Below are 21,405 nucleotides of genomic sequence, written 5' to 3' on the forward strand. Positions count from 1 at the left end.
CTTTTTAAACTGTGTTTTGGGATTTTAAATTCATCATAGAGTGATGCTGTTATGTCAACTGATTGAATTCAGACATTAACCTTCTTTTCTATATAGGGAAACAATGGTCCAGATGTTATTACATAGTCCAGAGCACCCTGATGGTGCTCTGCTCTGATAGCATCATTTGGAGACAAGATGTGAGTCTATCAGAACTCCAGGTGGGTACCTCTCTGGCATGACCAAACTCTTTGCCATATTTTCCATGGAAATTTGAAAATCTATGTAAGTTAAAAATTTTGATAAAAATCCATTTTTATTTCTTTTTCAAATGTGTTTTTGTGGAGATTGTAATTGGGCCACTAGGCAATAACTAACCCAGAGATATATCCCAGCAGCACTATAAAGTATTAGAACATGGTTTCTTGCTGCCCAGGCTGACCTTCAATTCACTCCATGAATTATCATCCTTCTCCCTGACTCTATGAAACAGCCAGAATTACAAGCCTGTGGAACCAAACTTAATTCTGTCTGTCAGTTTTTGTTTGTTTGTTCATTTTTTGGATGGTGGTACCTGAGTAGTTAGGTGAAAGATTGGTCAGAAATGTGATCAAAATGCATTTATTCATATTTGGAACTCTCAAATAATAAATAAAATATTATTTTTAAAGGTTTTTCCTTGAATTCCAACTGCATTTTCAATTCCGTTGATTATCTCCATTTTATAGAAATAAAAAGGATTATTGGGATTTTGTAAAAGAATATATTCCTCAATGTCTGTCTCTTGAGGGAGGCAGGAGGACCTCTGTTCTATAGGGAAGTCAAGGTTAGGCAAAGTCAGCCTGAAGATCTTAGCTCAAAACAACCAAAACAGAACAAACAACAACAGTGAAATTTGCTTTATCATTAAAAATATTATATTAATTAAAAATGTATAAAGCTATTAAATATGAAAACATGTGCGGTTCTTATTTGTTTCAGATGTTAACTTCAAAAGTAACTGGATGGGGAAAATAACTTCTTATTTTTTATTTTTAGTTTTTCACCTTTAAAAAATTTATTTGTATTTTTATAAATTACAGTTTATTCACTTTGTATCCTCAATGTAGCCCCCTCCCTCATCCTCTCCCAACCCCACCCACCCTCTCTCATCTCCTCCCATGCCCCTCTCCAAGTCTACCGATAGGGGAGGTCCTCTTCCCCTTCCCTCTCACCTTAGCCTATCAAGTCTCATCAAGATACCTGCATTATTTTCCTCTGTGGCCTAGTAAGGCTGCTCCTCTCTCAGGGGGAGGTGATCAAAGAACCAGCCACTGAGTTCATGTCAGAAACAGTTTCTGTCTCCATTACTAGGGTACTGAGCTGCCATGGGCTACATCTGTGCAGGGGTTCTAAGTAATGTCCATGCATGGTCCTTGGTTGGTGTATCAGTCTCAGAAAAGACCCTTGTGCCCAGAATTTTTAAAGGCCTGTTGCTCAACTTGTGGAGTTTCAGACACCTTCGGGTGTTCTCCTTCTTTCATAAGATTCTTCTGTGTGAGGTAAAATTTTATCTTAACACTTTAAAGAGGGCCAGCCACGGAAATGTGCATGGTTTCATTGTTGTTGTTGTTTGACCATTTGCCCAGTGATAAAACTTTCCGCCTTTAGGAAAACCCAAGCCACGGGTATTATTTCATTTTATTGCCATTGTCACCAATTTCCTGACAAAAACAACTTGTTTATTTAGCTCATGTTTTCACGGTTGCAGCCCAGGGGGCATTGGCTCAATGTGAGGCAGAGTTTCATACTGGAGATTGGATTGAGAAGAGGAGAAAACTATTCACTTAGGGAACAGGAATTAAAGAAATGGGGAACAGACATAGGACAAAATAAGCTGTTGTTCCCAGGAATAATGCTTTCTTTTTACTTTTCTCCTCACAACAAGACATCCTATTATGGCTCTATCAAAAAAATCATCTATCTATTAGGTCAGAATCTCATGATCTCCTAGGTCTCTTAGGACCATATAGGGACCAAAAGGTGTGCTTCATTAATCTCTTAGACATTTATCAATCTAATCTAGTTAGCAAAATGTATCATCACACACATCAGTGTTGCAGAAGATTGTCTGAGCTGGTCAGGAAGCTGCCTAACCTACCCCTTAGCTGGAGCTAAAATATAATGATTAGACAGTGCTTGCAAAAAGAAGAACACTAGAAATATGACTGAAGAAAGTGATATTAGTAATACAATCATAGTGACAGAAAATGTGGATGTAAACTTACATGACTCAATAAAATTATTATGACTGCAGACTGTTTTGTTGTTTTTTTTTACCAAAAATAAACTTTTAGACACCTATCCCTTATAGCAGCTGAAGTATTAGCACCTCAATCACAATTTTTTTTTTTATTTGCTGGTGTATCTTGTTTATCTAAAGCATATGTGGTTTATTCTAAATACTCAATAAACTTTTAATGTTCAAAATAATTATTAAATTATATTCAAACATAATGCTCTGAGATAAATGTCCAAAAGCAGACAAAAAAAAAAAAAAAAAACCAAAAAAACACAGTTTTTGAGAGTGAGGTCTTTGTGTGTGGGGAACTTGCATGCATGTCAAGGTACAGGACTCTCAAGGCTCATTTTTTTCCTCTCCCATGGGATCCAAGTTCAAAATCATCCGGTTTGCCAGTAACAGTGAGCCACCTCACAGGCGTATAGTTTTAATTGTTTTTTTAATTTAATTTAATTTAATTTAATTTATATATTTCTTTGTTGTAACCCGTCTGAAGCCCCCCTCCCTTGTCTCCTCCCAGTCCCACCCACTGTGCCTTTTCTCCTCTTATGCCCTTTCCCTATTCCCCTGTTTTTCATGTAAACAGTTTAAACAGAAATCTGAGTTGTACTTGATGCAGTTTTTAGACCCGTCCGATACCTTTTTCTCAGAGGCGGGACCTGGGGCATCAACCCGCATGCAATCAGACATGCTCTTCTCTGGGTCCAAAGCGGCTGACCCTGAGTGCAGTGCTTAGCCTCGCATCCTGAGCGTATCATTTTAGCTTTTTATGGTATCCAACCATGCTTGGGGAGAATGTCCTGCTTCAATGGCTGTAAAGGCCTGAATGATCATGGCTGCATCACACTGTTGTGAGACTCTAATCTTGCATATATACCACAGGCAAACCAAGAAGACCAACACCAGAAGGCCTGCTAACACTCCCATGCCCACCCATTCCTTCAGATGATTCATGGCTGCAGCAATCCATGTTGATAATCCTGTGGCTAGTCCTGCGTCCACTCCGGTAGAATTTACTGTGACAATGGCCACTCTCAGCTGCTCCATCGTAGTATCGAATTCTCCAGTCCAATTACCTAAAATATAGCTCAACAATTGTTTAGACAGATTTGCAGCGCAGGAGAAATTCTCATGTTGTATGCTAGTGACACAAAGTCCAGCATACTTTCATTGACAGCCAGGTTGAGCGATTTGCCATAGGGTATCAATTTGCTCCTGCAAGAGGTCAATCCTCTGATTGAACACCATCAAGCTTCCTTTTAGTTGAGCATTAATTCCTTTATGTACAACTAAGGCATGAGCTACATTGGCTAAATGATTATTCAGGGTCTAGTACTGTGGCTTCAAAAAAGAGTCCTACCATGCTACTTTTTGAAGTTTTGTGATATACTAACATGACAATCGTGCAGTCATAATGTGTCCATTAGTACACAGGCATCACCCTATGCCCACTCTGTCTTCTTAGAGAGAAAAGGGTTATCTCCGAGCTTGAGTTTTTACTCTACAAAATGCACAAGTTATAGAGGAACATATGTCGTAAAGTGGCTATAAGCATTGGAACGAACTTATGAAGCTAATATGCTTTACATAATTTGCTAACTATATAATGCCATAGTATGCACATGCACACACACACACACACACACACACACACACACACACACCTTCCTTACTGGCTTTAAAATGTTCAACCTGCTTAGCAACATTATTGATGTTGTCACTATTGTGATTGATTTTTGTCACTGTTGTTTTGATTTTTTAGATATGATCTTTGTTCCCCCTTAACACAAGCTTGAGATATGAATTTAAAGCTGAACTTTATCTTCTGACCATCTTGCCTCTACCTACCACACAACCATGCCTGGTTTTAATGTTGGGATGCTTAAATTGGCTCTTTTCCTGTCTTGTTCTTGTCTTGATAGAAGTACCTGTTATTTTTTTTTCAATTTCAACAAATTACTTTCCACAAATTTCAAAGAATACTTGACAAAATGCAGAATTTGAAATAAATGATAATTTCAAATTTATTGAATACTCTTTCTACATAAGACAGGCTCAAGGTGATCAAATGATCCATGAGTATTCAAAGGGTCAGATGAAGGGCATTTGAAGAAAAGTAAGGCTTTGTATATGTACAGATAGACAATATATATATATTTTAATGTATGAGAAATTGAGTGAGTTTTTAGTGAAGATTCTAAGGTGAAACTACCTTAGGATAATATCCTGTTAATTTAGATGAATTGCCTGAATTACTCAATGTGCTATAACTTAGCTTTACGTGATACAAGTACAGTAGCTGTAACCACCTCCTAGAGCTCTTGTGACAATTGGATGTGATGTGGGTTGTTAGATGGTTGATAACCAATTGTCAACTTGACAGGGTCTAGAGTCAGTGAGCAGATAAGCCTCTGGGAAAGTTTGTGAGAAATTAGGTTAGCAACTGAGCATGTCTTTGATGGATTATATTGCTTAAGTTAATTGAGGTAGAAGACCTCTGATTAATGGATGGCACCATTCCCTGCTCTGAGGTCCTGGACTGCATAAGATAAATAAAGTTAACTGAGCATATGCATTCAATGCATTCTTTCTGACTGCAGGTGCGCTGTGAGCAGTTTGCTAAAGCTTCTGCCTCCAGGATGTCACTCACATGATGGACTGTCCCTTGAACCATGAGCCAAAACAAACCCTTCGTCTCCTAACTTGCTTTCACAGGGCTACTTCTTCATAGAAACAAAAAAGTAAAGACATAGAATTTCAGTAAGTAAGGGCCAGCTTTGTGTATGTGTAACTTCTTATATCTGTCAGAACGGCTAAGATAAATAACAATTCATAAATAACTAACAAGGATGGTGAGCAAGGGGAACATTCCTCCATTGCGGGTGGGAGCACAAGCTCATACAACCACCATGGAAATCAATGTGGTAGTTTCTCAGGAAACTGCGAATATATCTACCTCAAGATCCTGCTTGAGCATAAACCCGATCATACCACAAGGACACTTGCTCAACTATATTCATAGACAGAAACTGAAAATAACCTAGACTTCTTCAACTAAACTAAACTAATGAGAAAAGGAAATATGGTACATTTCCACAAAAGAGTATTACTCAGCTGTTAGAAAAAATAGCATCATCAAATTTGCATGAAAATGTATTTAACTAGAAAGAAATAATTCTGAGTGAGGAAACCTAGAAACATGATGGGTATTAACTTCTAAGTGTATATTAGTTGTTAAATAAAGAATAATCACACTCCTACCCACAGGCCCATAGACATCAAAATTGGAGTGGTTTAGGGGGACATGTGGACCACCCCAGGAAGGGGAAATGGAATAGATTTTGTGAGGTGGGGGTTGGGAGGGTTGTGGGTATGATGGAAACAGGAGGAATCAGGTAGGGGAGGGAGGCACATAAAGAAAGAGAGAGACAGAAACAGAGAAAGACACACACACAGAGAGAAAGACACACAGAGAGAGACAGACGGAGGGAGGGAGAGAACAGAAGACAATTGAAATAGGAGGGCCTTTAAGAGTTCAATGTAGAAATCTTTTGCAGTAGAAACTTCCTGAAATCTATGAGAATAACCCTAGCAAGGACTTCTACTAATGGCAAAAATGGATCCTGAATCAGCCATCTTCTGTAAACAGAGCAGGCTCTCAGTAGTAGGACTGGGACACCAACTCAGCCACTACCTTCTCCTCTTGCAGTGCTGGCTCAGAGCTTATGGGAGTGGCCAACCAATGACTTGTTTAACTTGAGGCCCAAGGCACAAGATGGAGCCCATGCCTCACACTGCCTAGATGGCCAGGAGCCAGAAGCTGGATGGCTCAGAGACCAAGGGTAGAACTAAACACAACTGACAAAAATGTCAATGAAATGATTCCTAATGTTATTCTACTATACTCATAAATTGGTACCTAGCTCAATAGTCATTAGAGAGCCTCCATACAACAGCTGATGGAAGCAGATACAGAGACTCACAGCCAAACATTATGCAAAGCTTAAGGAAACCCACAAAAGATAGGCAGGAAAAATTGTAGGAGGTCCTACAGAGAGGTCCAGGACACCAGCGGAACTTTGGCCACAGAATTAACTGAGTAGGGCCCATCGAGGCCCGCTGAGACTGCAGTGCCAAACATGGGTTCTTCCTGGATCAGCACTAGGTTCTCTGTGTACTTGTAGTGGTTGGTAACTTGGTGGTTTTGTTATACTCCGAACAGTGAGATTAGGGACTGTCTCTGATTCTTTTGCCTGCTCATGGGACCCTTTTCCTCCTAGGGTTGCATTGTCCAGACTTGATCTGAGAATTTATGCCTGCCTGTCTTTTTGCATCTTGTTATGCTGTGTTCTGTTGATATGACTAGAAAGCTTGCTCTTTTCATAAGGGCGACGATGGAACATGGGAACAGTGGGTCTTGGGGACATGAGAGTTGTGGAGATACTGGGAGGAGGAGTGGGAGGGGAGGCTGCAATCAGGATGTGTTTGCATGAAGAAAAAGAAGAAATATCTAAATCTCAAAAGGTCTCACTCTTTAGGGTCACAGCCTTTACATTTGTAATAAATTTATCTTTGATCCTGCAAGTAAAACCCAGTGATCAAATGGGGCAAACCGTGGGCAGTGCTGAGAGTTTAACTACCTCGTGGGATATATCTCTCACATCCAAGCAACACCAAGATGAATCGCATCCCCTTTAGAAACCTGGGCACAGAAACTAGGAGGGTAATGATGGTCAAAAGCACTAGGTGGCTTTTAACTGGGGCTTGGCAGCAGGATTGCTAGATGGTAATCCACAGCCAGCTGCACAGGTACCGGGACTGGGACAAATTCACGTCCTGTAAGAGTTCCAGTTTCTTGCCTACCAATGTCTCCTCTATAACTGATTTCTACTCATAACGGAAGCACACTGCATGAGCAAGACAATTATTAGGATAATTTTTGGGAGTTTGTATGCTTATAACATATATTTACATATGATTTCAAAAGACGTCCAAGAATAAAACAGCAAATGAAAATAAAATGAGTTCAAGTTATAAATTGTGAAATAAAAGAAAGAAAATCGATGCTCTCTTTGCTCCGTGGATAAGTTTTCTATACCCATGTGTTTGTTTCCACTAAATATTAACATGAGAGTCCAATGTAGAACTCTGTACATTTAAAAATTTATTTTTTTTAAATTTTTTATTTAACTTTTATTAATTACACTTGATTCATTTTGTATTCCCCCATAAGCCCCTCCCTCCTCCCCTCCCGGTCCCACCCTCCCCCTCCTTTCTTCACGCATGCCCCTCCCCAAGTCCACTGATAGGGGAGGTCCTCTTCTCCTTCCTTCTGATCTTAGTCTATCAGATCACATCAGGAGTGGCTGCATTGTCAGGGTTCTAGGTTATCTTCATGAATAGTCCTTGGTTGGAGAATGAGTCTCTGGGAAGTTACTTGTGTTCAAATTTTCTTGTTCTGTTTCTCTCCTTGTGGAGTTGCTGTCCTCTCCAGCTCTTACTAAACCACGTCTTACATAAAATTCCATTCACTCTGCCAGACAGTTGGCCATCAGGCTCAGCATCTGCTTTGACAGTCTGCAGGGCAGAGGCTTTCAGAGGCCCTCTGTGGCAGGTTCCGAGGTTGTTTCCTGTTTTCTTTTTCTTCTGATGTCCATCCTCTTTGCCTTTCAGGATGGGGGTTGAGCATTTTAGTTAGGGTCCTCTCTTTTGCTTAGTTTGTTTAGAGGTACAGATTTTAGTGGGTTTATTATATGTTGTATGTTTATATGGGTGAGTATATACCGTGTGTGTCTTTTTGCTTCTGGGACAACTCACTCAGGATGTAAAAATTGATTTTACTTTGTTTCTTTGGCTATATTAAATGCTAAATGGAAAAATAAGAACTGAGTATATATATACATATATATATATTTACAAACACACACACACACATATGCCTTAGTAGTGGTGGTTTAAATTGAATTTAGTTTACAAAGCAAGTTAAAGACTTTTTTACTTAATTCTTTTCTTTTTAGAGACTGTAAATATAATTTCTCTCTTTCCTTTCCTACTTCCAAACCTTCTCCTATACCCCTCTTAGCTCTTTCAAATTCAAAAACAGCTGCTAGTGACTTCGTAAATTATTTGATGGAACCTTTCCCCACCCCTACCCTCGCCTGCACCCTCTCTCTTAAGGAGCATTTGGCTGGAAGTCATTCTATTACTAGAAACACTTAAAGTGAGAAGATTGTTCCTGAGAATTTGCATTAGATTTATTCAGCCAGAGTCACAGGCAGCTTCCTGGTCTTGTTGGCTTAAAACCATCCCCTCCCTTTGTTTCCAGCAAGTGCTGTAATTTCTAATGTACTCAATAATTCTCTGAACTCTGGTGTGGGTAGAAAAATGAGAAAAGTTCCTGAGGTGAAGGAGGATTCAGAAGCCTCAATGGCATGTCCTAGAGAGGCAGGCCACTTAACAGGAAAGAAGTGTTCAGTCAGGTACAGTTATTCCATCCCAACTATAAGCAAAAAATCAGTTTTTTAAAAATAACTCGGAGCAGGCTTAGTAAATAATTTTATTTTCCACTTTTACATGTTCATCACTTTTCACAGAATAGTAACAACAAACAAATTTACAGTATTCACATATCATTGTTAGCATCTGCAACAAAGGGCACTAACAGCATTTTTCTGTATGTCAAATGTATAAACATATAGTGAATTCAATGTTATAGCCACATTAACCAATTAAAATGCTGCTTTCCGCATTTAAATATTTATGGCTCACTTCATATATACTTCTTTTGTTGGCTGTAAGCCTAGACTTTAACAGTGGAGCCATCTCCCCAGCCATATTTCTTTTAATAAAGAAAAATTAGTTTTACTGTGTGTGTATGGTTGTTTTGCCTGCATATATGTACACCGCTTGCATGCAGTACTGATGGAGACCAGAAGAGGGAGTTAAAACCCCTGAAACTAGAATTAACAGACAATTGTAAACTGCTATATGAAGGTAGGAAAGAGACTCAGATTATCTGCATGAGCAACAAGTGCTCATAACTTCCCAGTCATCTTTATAGTTTCTTTTATGTCTTAATATTAACTGAAAATAAACTTCTTCCACTATTTAAAGTTCTCTATGGACTTAGCAGAGATTTATATCATGTTTTCAAAATTAACTGGAACACATATTTCAGTATGAGAGAAGAATGTAGTCACCGTTGTTTTTACATCTGCAACACTGTAACAGTGTGTTATTTGGATCAATAAGTAGGCAAATTCCATCTTATGAGCCAAATCCAACTTAATAACTATTTTTGTATAGTTTACAAACTAAGTAATGTATTTGTAATCTATTTATAACTTAAAAAGTATTTGTTATATGGAGAATATTCAAATGTGAGGTTGTGCAGATGCATTTTGCTGAGATGACAGACATTCACTATGGACAGTGGTTGGCTAATGTCTCACTCCAACAGAGTAGAGAAGTTGTGACAGACACTATATAGTATACAAAGCCTGGAGCATTTACTACCTATTCTCTTGTTGGAGGAGGCACACACCCTGCCTGGACTCATCCAGTGTTCACCTTTTGAAGAAAAAGAACTAGAGAAAATGGTGTTTGCATGGTAATTTGAGAACTCAGACTCAAGCAAAATAGAAACGTTTGTTGCATTCTCTTTTGTGTTTCAATTTTAGTTAAAAGCTACCTCTACTCTGATAAAGCCCATGGTAGCTCAGTAATCAATTGGTTTCCCATAGTAAGGGGAACAAGGACTATTTCTGACAAGAACTCAATGGCAGGCTCTTTGACCTCCCCATGCCTCAAGGAAGGAGCAGTCCTGCTAAGCCACAGAGAAGGACTTTGCAGCCACTCCTGAAGATACCTGATGAATCAGGGTCAGATGAAAGGGGAGGAGGTCCTCCCCAATCATGGACTTGAAAGGGGCAGGGAGGATTGAGGGTGGGAGGGTGAGATTGGGAGGGAATGAGGGAGTGGCATACAGCTGGGATACAGAGTAATAAAATGTAACTAATAATAATAAAAGTTAACAAGCATTTCCCCACTCATTATAACAACAATAACAACAACAAAATCTAGCATCATGGCAAATGACAGAAACTTTTTTTTTCTTGCTACACAAGAGCATTGGGGTCACTTCTGTCCAAAGATTTTATGTTGTAGTTCTTGAAGCACTCTATGATTCTAACAATGGAAGTGCATTGCAGAAGAATTCAGGGTTAGCATGAGGTTGTGACACACACTTTTTAAAATTATTAAGTTAATTATTCAGTTTACACTCCAATCACAACTTCCCCACCATCCTCTCCTCCCATTCCCTTCCTCTAATCTTTTCTTTCATGTCCTAGCCACCTCGCCTTTTCTAATGAAAAGGGGAGGCCTCCTATGGATGTCAACCAGTCTAGGCATATCAAGTTGCAGTAAGACCAGGTGCATCTTCTATGGAGGCTAGACTAGGCAGCCCCGCTGGAGAAAAGAAATCCAAAGGCAGGCAATGTAGTAAAAAATCGGCCCCTGCTCCCATGTTAAATATCCTACAGGAAAAGCCAGCCCCATACCGCTACACATGTGCAGAGGGCGTAGGTCAGTCCTGTGCATGCTCTCTGGATGGCAGTTCAGTCTCTATGAGCCACTATAGGCCCAGGTTAGTTGACTTTGTAGGTGTGTGTGTGTGTGTGTGTGTGTGTGTGTGTGTGTGTGTGGTGTTCTTGATCCTTTTGGCTCTTTCAAACATTCCTCCCCATCTTTCACAAGATTCTTCAGGCTGCACTTAATGTTTGGCTGTGGGTTTCTGTATCAGTTTTTATCAGTTGCTTTTTTCATGACAGTTATGCTCTTGTTGACAAGTATAGCAGAGTATCAATAATAGTGATAGGGGTCGGCTCCCTCTCATGACATGGGACTCAGGCTGGACCAGTCGTTGGTTGGTACTTCCCTCAAATTCTGCTTCATATTTTATTTCAATACATCCTGTGGGCAGGACAAATTGTGAGTCTTAGGTTAGTGGCTGAGTTGGTGTCCCAGTTCCTCCAAGAGAAGCCTTGCCAGGTTATAGGAGATGGATGATTCAGGTTCCACACCCCCAATGCTAGGAGTCTTAGCTAGGGTCACCCTCATAGATTCCTGGGAGTTTCCATTGTCCTAGGCTTCTACTTTGGGTGAAACACATTTAATCACAGAAATTGGGGGAGGGGCAGAGACAGTTTTGGAGCCCAGTCCCAGAGGCTATATCTGCATTTTAACCCCAGCAGCTCAGGGGTCACTGTGGAAGAAGGGACAGGAAGAATCTGAGGGTTTGCTGTGAGATTTCATTTCCTAGTAATGTTATAAAGTATATGTGCTTATAAAGTATTCCCAACATGACTGCCTAAACATGAGCTAAACAAGATGACAACATACATCATAAAATAGATAAGGGAACCCATGGGACCTCAGCTCTACACAAAAACTATACCAATTAAGGAATACCCAGAGCTGGAGAAATAGTCTTCCCAGGGAAAATCACATCAATTGATTATCCAACACCAAATGGTCATCCCCAAAAGCATACATACAAGTAACATTATCAGACTGGGTAGGTTATAGCTATGTATTTAAGAATCTATATCTATATCTATCTATATCAAATCTATATCTATCTATCTATCTATCTATCTATCTATATGCACATGCATATTTAGCAATAACTAGTAAAAAATTGCCATGACTTTGAAAGAAATCAAGGACAGCAATATGGATAGTTTGGAAGGAGAAAGAGGAATGACAAGATGATGCAAGTATATTATAACCTCCAAACACAAAAGAAATAATTAAAGATAAGAACAAATTAAAGAACAAACTTCTATCGTCTATATATCACTATAGTTCGAGGCCTCTGAAATACCAATCTGAGATGTTCATATACTTTATGTCTAGCTGATTAACATAAAACTTTTCAAGTAGCCCAGATTATTAAAATGAGAAAATATTAAATACCTTTACTTTTTGCAAACATGTGATAGCTACCTCTTTATGATTCTTATGGTTCTGCTATCTAAGATTTTAATTGTAAATAATATGCTTTTCATAAAATAAACTTTAATTTAATTGGCTTCCTTAAAATATTAAGCCATTTCCTTTTTTATTTGCTGTAAATTTGTTAATAAATAACAAGCAATATTTACTTTATTGCTCACCTAGAAATACTGCAAATTTGTGTCTGTATTATCTTTGTTCAGTTGGCTCTGTTCTTCCAAAGTGAAGAAGAGCTAGATGCTAGTTAGTAAACATGTATTCACTGTATATGTTAGTTCTGCCCTTGGACATTCTTTCTAAAGATGTTGTTTGGCATTTTCCACTTTGCTCAGGGTGTGTCTGTGTCAGTGACTTGTACATCCATTGCTGTTGTCCTTTTCACTAAAGTCATTTCTTCATGCAAAACAACAACAACAAAAACAAAAGGAAGTAGCATTTAAATCAACATGTGTTCTCAAGGATACAAAAACAGTAACCTGTGTGAAATAAAGGGAAATTGTTCTTCTCACAATTCAGTTGCATTTTGTCCTTACTACATGAATTTCTTTACATGTCTCTTTAGCCTTAAAAAACATCTCACATACATAGTACCTTCAAGTTTGAAGAAGTAACAACCAGATCTCCTTTACACTTCCTTCCTGCTTCTAGCATGGACAGAAAAGAAAGTACTTTGTGTTCTCCTGCCAATTTTGTAGAGGAAGGAAATGCAAACTTTAATATTAAAGAATAAGGGCATTTATTGCATTTGGGGGGCACTGGAAAATATAGGGTAGGTTGAAGATGAAGGGAAAACATGCAGTGCCATTGTCAAAATATAATGGAATCAAATCATCATCTGTAGCTTGAAATAGAGCACTGAATGGCTTTCAAACTCAGTAACTATCCAAGCAGTTACAACCTAAACTGAATTTGAACTAATCACCTACATATAAAGATTCTGCCAGTCACTAATTGTAGTCTTTAGACTCCAAGTCTACTAAGCATTAATAGGATCAATCTGTGTGGTCTTTAGAACAAGAAACAATTAGGTAAAGTAATAGATTTACCTCTTTATATGGATACAATCAATCTATTATATTGACTCCCCAATCCATTAAAGTTCATGGTAGGTGTGAGACTTTGCATGAATGTGTGGATATACAAACATATACATACATTCTCATGTATAATTTAATAATTTTAAAATAAATGTTTAAAAGTAAAACATTTGGAAAAAAATAAGCTTACTTTTCATTATTTAGGTTTTTATTTCAATAACAGATTTGTTAGGTTGGTATAGTTGAAAATATATAATATGATAATTACGAGGAATAATTCACAAAAATTGTAGATTTTAAAAGAGGACATGAATAGATTTTGTTGATAAATGCGGAGAGTACAATTAGCAGTCATGCTTTTATTATACAGTATAAGAAACAAGAATATTTGCTTTTCAATAATTGTTAAATGGAGCAAATCAACTGGTGACTTAAAGTTACTGTAAGAGCTTCTTAGTTTAAAGCAGAGAACAAGATAGGAAGACTTCTAAAAACATATTTCTCTTATGACATCAAACCACATTTCATGTGACATTTAGAATTTTAAATCATAAAGTGCACATGCATCAATGTAGACTTTACCAAAACCACATTTTCTGTGTCCAGTCATAAATAAAATTATAGCAGAAACCCAACCATCTCCCTAAAGCATGTGTTCAAATGCATCTTAAATTCAAAACATTTTCATTTTGCCAATTTTTGTTTAAAGTAAAAGTAACTCATTTAAAAAGGACAATTTGCATAAGAATATACAAATACTTTTGAGAACTGCTTCAAGATGAATATTATTAAATTGAGGACTTTGTGACATTGTGACAGTACAGGAGGCTAGAGAAATTCAACGCTTCTCAGCATAAAACAGCTTAACATTAAAATATTTTAAAGTGCTTTAAGATTCTTTAAATAGCATAAGTAAAATTCATCTTTGCGAAAGAGTGCAGAGAGGAGGAGGCCACACTTTATGTATTGTTTGTGCTTGAAAACCTAGCTAATGTCTTCTAATGTGAGAAATATTGAGCAGGGAAAGAATAATTTGAACTATTAAAATAATTAAAGGGAAGCTGAGGAAATAGTTTTATATGTACCCAAGTTTCAGTGAGACTTATAAACCCAGTTCACTATCACAAAAACAGTAGCAAAGGGGGAAAAATACCAACTGTTTATCCATTCTCTGAATTGCAAATACTTCATTAATGTGAGTATATATTTTAATAATTAATAAAAGACACTTTTTGTGAGTGTAGTAATGAATCAAAGTTAACAATCTGATGAGTGCAGAGAGGAAGGAAGGAAACCATCATAATTGGGATGTGTGCTACACACTCACTTTAATTCAGAATGTTCCAGATGATTATTAATGCGAACCAACAAAGTCACACAACTGTCACGTAGGGCTGCTGTAACAAAACCACACTTTAGACAACAGATTCACTAATCATGCTTCTTCAGACTGTGAAGTTCAAGGCTAAAGGGCCATACGGTTACCCTAGACTCATATGCACGCATATGAGTCTAGGTTTATATGTAGAGCTGGAGGACAAATCCTGTACTATGGCTCTTTTTCTCTACTTGCCCACCCTTGGGTCTTTCTTATGATCCTGTTAAATTGGGATTCCATCCTTATGATCTAAATAAAATTCCATTACTTTCCCCAAAGTCTTATATACAAGTATAGTCGCACAGGTATTGGGCTGAAAGTCAAAGTTCGGAAGAACACACTTTCATGTGGATGAAATCCCCATCCAAGATAAGGTTATCTTTCTCTTTTATCCTGCTTCAAGCACACATCCATTCCCATAGGTGGAGAAGAGTCATAGTGAAGGCACTGTTAATTGTGGGTAGGGCCTTAGGTTTCTGGGGTAGAGTAATGAAGGCACTTATTGGAGTGCATGTAAGTATTTTTCCTTGGTTGTAACTTGTCATTAGCTTTATTCCCTAATCCAGAAAGCCAGACTTCAACAGAATAGAAAACATTCAGAACTTAAAATACTTAGAGCAAACACACACACACACACACACACACACACAAAAAAAAAAAAAAAAAAAAAAAAAGAAAAAAAAGAAAACACCCCCCAAAACAGATAAAATCCAAAACAAATCAAAATGTGTACAAATGCCTAGAAAACACTAAAGAGTAAAGGCTGTGAGTTAGGGGCACTCTGGATGTATGTTAAAACTGTGTTTATTCATTTTGTATCCCAGCTGTAGCCCTTCCTCATGCCCTCCCAATCCCACCCACATAAAAAAATAAAAATAAAAGATCTAGCAGACTTTCTGGCTTAGAGGTTAAGAGTATTAGGTTTTGTTTCTATTTCTGTGATTTAAAAGCTTTGTAACTTCAGCTAATGACCTGGAATTTATGTGCCTCCATGTCTTTCTATACAAAATGTAAATGAAATAATATAATACCACTCTCAGCAAGTTAAAGTAATTAGAATTAATGCATATGATATTCTTAGAATAGGGCCTGATGTCTAGTATGTGCTTGGAATACATTTAGCATTATTGTTAACTGTGTACTTCTCTGATCATGTGCTCATGAAAAAATCTTAGAAGCAAAATGAGGGAGCCACAGGACAGGCTTATTTTTAATGTGCATGATGTATGTTGCAATTTCCACTTCTACCAATTTGATATGAATGGTCAGAAATATCCTCCATGCCTCACTTTCTCTGAGGATGGAACTCAAAGCCTTGCACATGATCATGTAACTGCATGTGCACAAGCCCTTCACACATACCTTGTAAAGAAGGCCGGTAAACAGATTGTTTCTCCATGTCGGATTTATTGCAATAGTGCTGTGGTTTGTTCCTGTGTCCCGTAAGGAACAGGTAGACTCTGTATAGAAGGAGTTCCCAAATCACCCTTCTCTCTACACCAGCCCTCAACAACAAGAACCATGTGTGATTCCCCAGAACTTATGCAGTTCCTAAAAGGCAATGGTTGCTTAGTTAGTGAACCACACCCACACTGGGTATTTTTAAAAACATGGTTTACTTTTGCTCAAATACTTTCTCTGAGTTTATTGTTTGCATCTTAAATTTATATATGGCATTAGTTTGATGTTTATTTATTTCTCTGATTAATGAGAGATCATATTTTCCTAATGTTTATTAGATATCAGTGTTTTTTTTTTTCTTTTGAGAGTTTTCTGTTATTATTGTTTTATTTTTCCATTGTGGTATTTAGTCTTCAATATTGATTATGAGCTCTCTTTATGTACTAGACATATTAATCCATTTTTATATCTGATGCAATTCTCAGTATCATTTGCTTCTTAATTTTGTGTATGCTATTATTTTTATATGTAGACTACTTTAAAAATTATATAGTCAAGTAGTAATTTTTATCTTCATAGTTTTGTATTTGATGCCAGACCTCAAATACCTTCTTAATTCTGTGATGGAATTTTCCTCTAGCTTTTAATGTTTTAGAGGCACTGTTAGGGATTGAACCCCTGATATGCTAGGCAAGTACTCTACAATACAAATGGTCTAAGCCCTAGCCGTTGGCTTCAAATTTTACATTAATCTATTTCACTCACCTAGAATTTATTTGGTCTCAGTTTCTCCTTAAACAGCTCATCACTTCCTTTCTTATATAATTGTCATACCCTCTTTATTGTATACTGAATTTGTTTGTACATTAGCTATTTCTGTGTCTCTTGTCCAAACTCAATGGTATTCCATCTCTGGCATTATGCTATTTTATCAAGAATCATCATCATTTTAAAACATATTTTAGGCTAGGCATTGTGGTGCATACTTTTATCCTCTGAACTCAGGAGGCAGAAGCAGGTAGATTTCTGTGAGTTCAAGGCTACTCTAGTCTACATAGTGAGTTCTAGATCAGTCCAAGTTATGCAAAGAGATTGTGTCTCCCAAAGAAAAGAAAATTAAGTATCTGTCTGGGTAATTTCTTTATTACTTTTGTTATGTTGAAAGGCATCTTGATTGTGAAATGGATAAGTAAATAGATCATCTTATGTGTTTATCTTTAAAAAACGGTGTATACTCCCTAATCAAGACACTCTGCAATAAAGTTTTTATAATTATATGAAAAATCCTTTGAATTCTACCAGTACTTGAGGAGAAAATCTTTTAGATTCTCAACCCCATTCAAAAATATTGTAGGTAACAAATAAATTTTAGTATGTATGTATACATACATACAGAAAAAGGGATTTGGGGTCCTTGAGAGCTGCTGGGGGGAGAAAATAGAGAAAAATTATGTATATATATAAATATACATATTCCCCCTCTCTCTCTCTCTACGTATATATATTAAGAAAAAGAAAATCCGACCTGAAAAGGGAAAAGAAAAGGGAGAAAATCAAGCCAGTAATTTTTCTTTCAGTTGTTCCCCTTTCTATGTGTGTGATTCACAAGCACCAGTGTGTGTGAGCATGTGCTCCTATTCTCCAGCTCATGGTGGCTATAGGAGGACCTAAGTTAATCTGTTCTGTAAGTGTCTGCCTTATTTCCCAGCAGTTCTCCTGATTCCTCCACACAAGGTAGTGATGTGCATTTGGTTTGGGTTTACGTGATCCTCAGATCCGAACTCAGACTGTTATACTTACAGTCTGTTACAGTGTAAGAGAGGCTGCTTACACTGTGAGATCTCTCCAGCCCCAACTACTGAAATGTTTTAACTGCAGAATTTCTAATCTGACTTTTCTTTGTAGTTTTTAATTTCTTATCTGAAGTATCCTCTCTGTCCAGTCAATAATGTTTTTCTTTAGCTATGTTGTATTTAGAATATTATATTGTAATATGCTATTATGTAGTATACATTATGATTTCAACTTATCTATAAAATCCAATATGGAAATAATATTCGGTTTAGTTTTTATTTTTCTGCTCATGCAGATGTCTAATGAATTTTATTATATGGTGAAATGTTGGCTGACTCACCTTTGCTCTTCGTTGGTTGGTTGTCTACATGATATCACGAACAGATTTCCAAATTAGTATTGATCTAACAAAAGCCTCATACTTCTGTCAAGCTCAGTTGGTAGAGTTCTACTTTCAAATTTGTTTGTTTGTTTGTGTGGAGGGGTGGCTAGGAAAGTCAGTATGAATTTGATGCTTCTTCCTAAAAAAACTTGCTTTTTGTTTTTTTTATAATTTTTTAAGTACTAAAATATATATTTTATTTATTAATCTAGAAATTTTTATTTTACTTGATATTTTAAAAATTATTACAGTAATAATTAGATATTACAGTTTATTCATTTTGTATCCCAGCTGTAGCCCTCTCCCTCATCCCCTTCCAATCCTACCCTCCCTCCCTCTTCTCCTCCTATACCTTCCCCTGTCTTCCTCTCATGCATTGTCTTCCTTTGTGGCCTGGTAAGGCTGCTCCCCTCTCCTCAGGGAGAGGTGATCAAAGAGCCAGCCACTAAGTTCATGTCAGAGACAGTTCCTGTTCCCCTTACAAGGGTACTTACCACTTGGAGACTGAGCTGCCATAGGCTGTATCTGTGCAAGGGTGCCAGGTTATCTCCATGAATGGTCCTTGGTTGGAGTATCAGTCTCAGAAAAGAGCCCTGTGCCCAGGTATTTTGTTTCTGCTGCTTTCCTTGTGGAGGTCCTGTCTTCCCCAGGTCTTTCTATCTCCCCATTCTTTCATAAGATTCCCTGCACTATGTCCAAAGTTTTGCTATAAATCTCAGCATCTGCTTTGATACCCTGATGATCAATCCTCACTCAGAATGGCAAACAGGATGGACCTCAGAAGATGGAGAAAACAGGGAACAGGAAAGGAGCCTACTACAAGAGGCCTTTGAAAGACTCTACACAGCAGGATATTAAAGCAGATGCTGAGACTGAAAAACTTGTTCTTATGAACTCATATTGCTTATCTTACATCTAGTCTAAGGGTTCTCAGTACTTCTATTATGTGTTTGCATCATGTGACTTAGTTCTCATACTCTGCAGGTGAAGGCTGCACTGTCTACTACCCATTGTCTGGTGACAGTGGCCTCATGTATTTCCCCCAATTTTATGGATGCTCACCACATCAGGGTGAGTTTAGTTCCGGTTACTTTAACGTCGACAGAAATAGAGTTTCCTTGCATGGTTCTTAATTGTTTTATTTGTTGGTATTTCATAGATTTTTTAAAATAAATTAAATTAGTTACTTAAGGCACCATACTGAATAATTTTTGCAGTTTTTGGATTTAAACTGAGAATATTTATGTTTTGTCTTTCCTTCTATGGTATTGTTTAAATATGTTAGTGTTTTCCTGCCATGTAGTCACCAGCGAAAATAATGTCTATAACAATTTTAATGGTGCTTTTATTTTTTGGCAAATAAATGCTACTTTCAAGAACTAGAAAATTATTACTTTTCACATTTTGAAAACATTTGTATAATTGTGATTTTTTTCGTTTCATCTATCTATCTATCTATCTATCTATCTATCTATCTTCTAGCTATCTTCAATCATCTATCCACCTATTTATTTTGGAGGCAGAATTATAAGCAGGCCTCAGACTAGTGCTTCTCCAGCTCCTCCCCCTGAATGCTGAGACTGCAGGCAAACACCACAGTGCCTAGGCCTTTCTCTGAACTTCGGATGGATTGTTGCATACCATGCTATCTTTACCTGCTTTTAGGCCCGGAGCACATATTTCCAAATCTTTTCTGGTACAAGTATTATTTTATTTCTCTCTATATTCTTCTCTGTGTGAGTCTGCATGATGTGTTGGTATCCATGTATGAGCCTCTGTCTCTCTGAGTATGTCTGAATCCTTTAGATATGTGTGTCAGTATGTGTCTCTGTCTCTGTGTGTATGTACCTCTGTGTGTGTATGTGTGACTCTAACTCTCTTTGTAAGAGTTCCTTTAGAATAAGCCATTTGATTTGGCTATCAGTTTTTCAGAAAATAAACATGATATCCAAGTTCCTTCAAAATGTATTAGTCTACCAAATGGCCTCTATACAATACTTCAAATTTGTTTCACTAAGAGTTTTACATCTTTTCTTCCTTGCCTCTCATCTCTCTAAATAATCCATGTCTCCTCCTGTTCAAATTTATTACTTTTTAAATAAATTGCTGATACGTTTATGTATGTATAAGTTTATACATATAGTCTTAGATATAACCTGTTTGGTCTGTATAAAGTTAATTATATGTATGATTTCAGGGATGGCCATTTGGTGTTAAATAACTGATTGGTGTGCTCTTCATTGGGGAAGGATATTTCTCCCAATGTCAGCATTTCTTACTTTCCTGTCATTCTTTGTGCAGGGTTGAGGTCTCATGAGTTTTCCCTCATCTACTTTGGCATGTCTACTGTTGTCCTTTTAGGCAGTGATTTTCATGAGATTTTATGAGAGTAACTTCTGACATTACTAATGGACACGGTATCACAGCAAACTCCCTGATCTTCCAACTCTTACTATCTTTCTACCTGTCTTCTGCTCCTAATACTTACGTGCAATTGTTTTTTTATATGATTCTATTAGGACTGGACTTCAAAACTCTGCATTTTGATTCATTTTGTTTTTCTGCAATTATCTCTTTCTGTTACACTGTGATATTTCTTTTACGGGGGTGATGGCTACAATTATATCTCAAAAGGTGTGGCTAAGGTGTGGCCTCTGATGAGAAAGGACATATGACAGCTGTTAGCCTGTGTCTGGGTCATCTCACTCAATGTGGGCTGTTCAATTTTCATCCATTTACTTTTTTTTAAATTAATATTTTATTTTTTTATCTACTTACTTTCAATGTTAATGATTTTGTTTTTCTTTAGAGCATTTCATAGTTTATATGTACTACATATTGATTGTCCATTTGTTGGTTGAAGGACATGTATGTTGTTATCATTTCCTACCCATTAAGAAGAGAGCAGCAATGAACATTCCTGAGCAAGCATCTATAGAATAGACTGTCAAGTCCCTCAGGCATATGCCAAGAAGTGGTGTATATGGATTACAGGGTATATTTATTTTTATCAGTTTTAGAATCTTCCACATGAAAGTTTTAGTGGCTATACACCAGTTTGCAATTCTCCCAATAAGTGTGGATTCCTTTTCCTCAACTGTCCCTCCAGCATTTGCTGTTGGTTTTTTTGTTGATT

Source organism: Meriones unguiculatus, chromosome 5 (assembly GCF_030254825.1).
Source record: "Meriones unguiculatus strain TT.TT164.6M chromosome 5, Bangor_MerUng_6.1, whole genome shotgun sequence".
Classification (NCBI taxonomy): Eukaryota; Metazoa; Chordata; class Mammalia; order Rodentia; family Muridae; genus Meriones; species Meriones unguiculatus.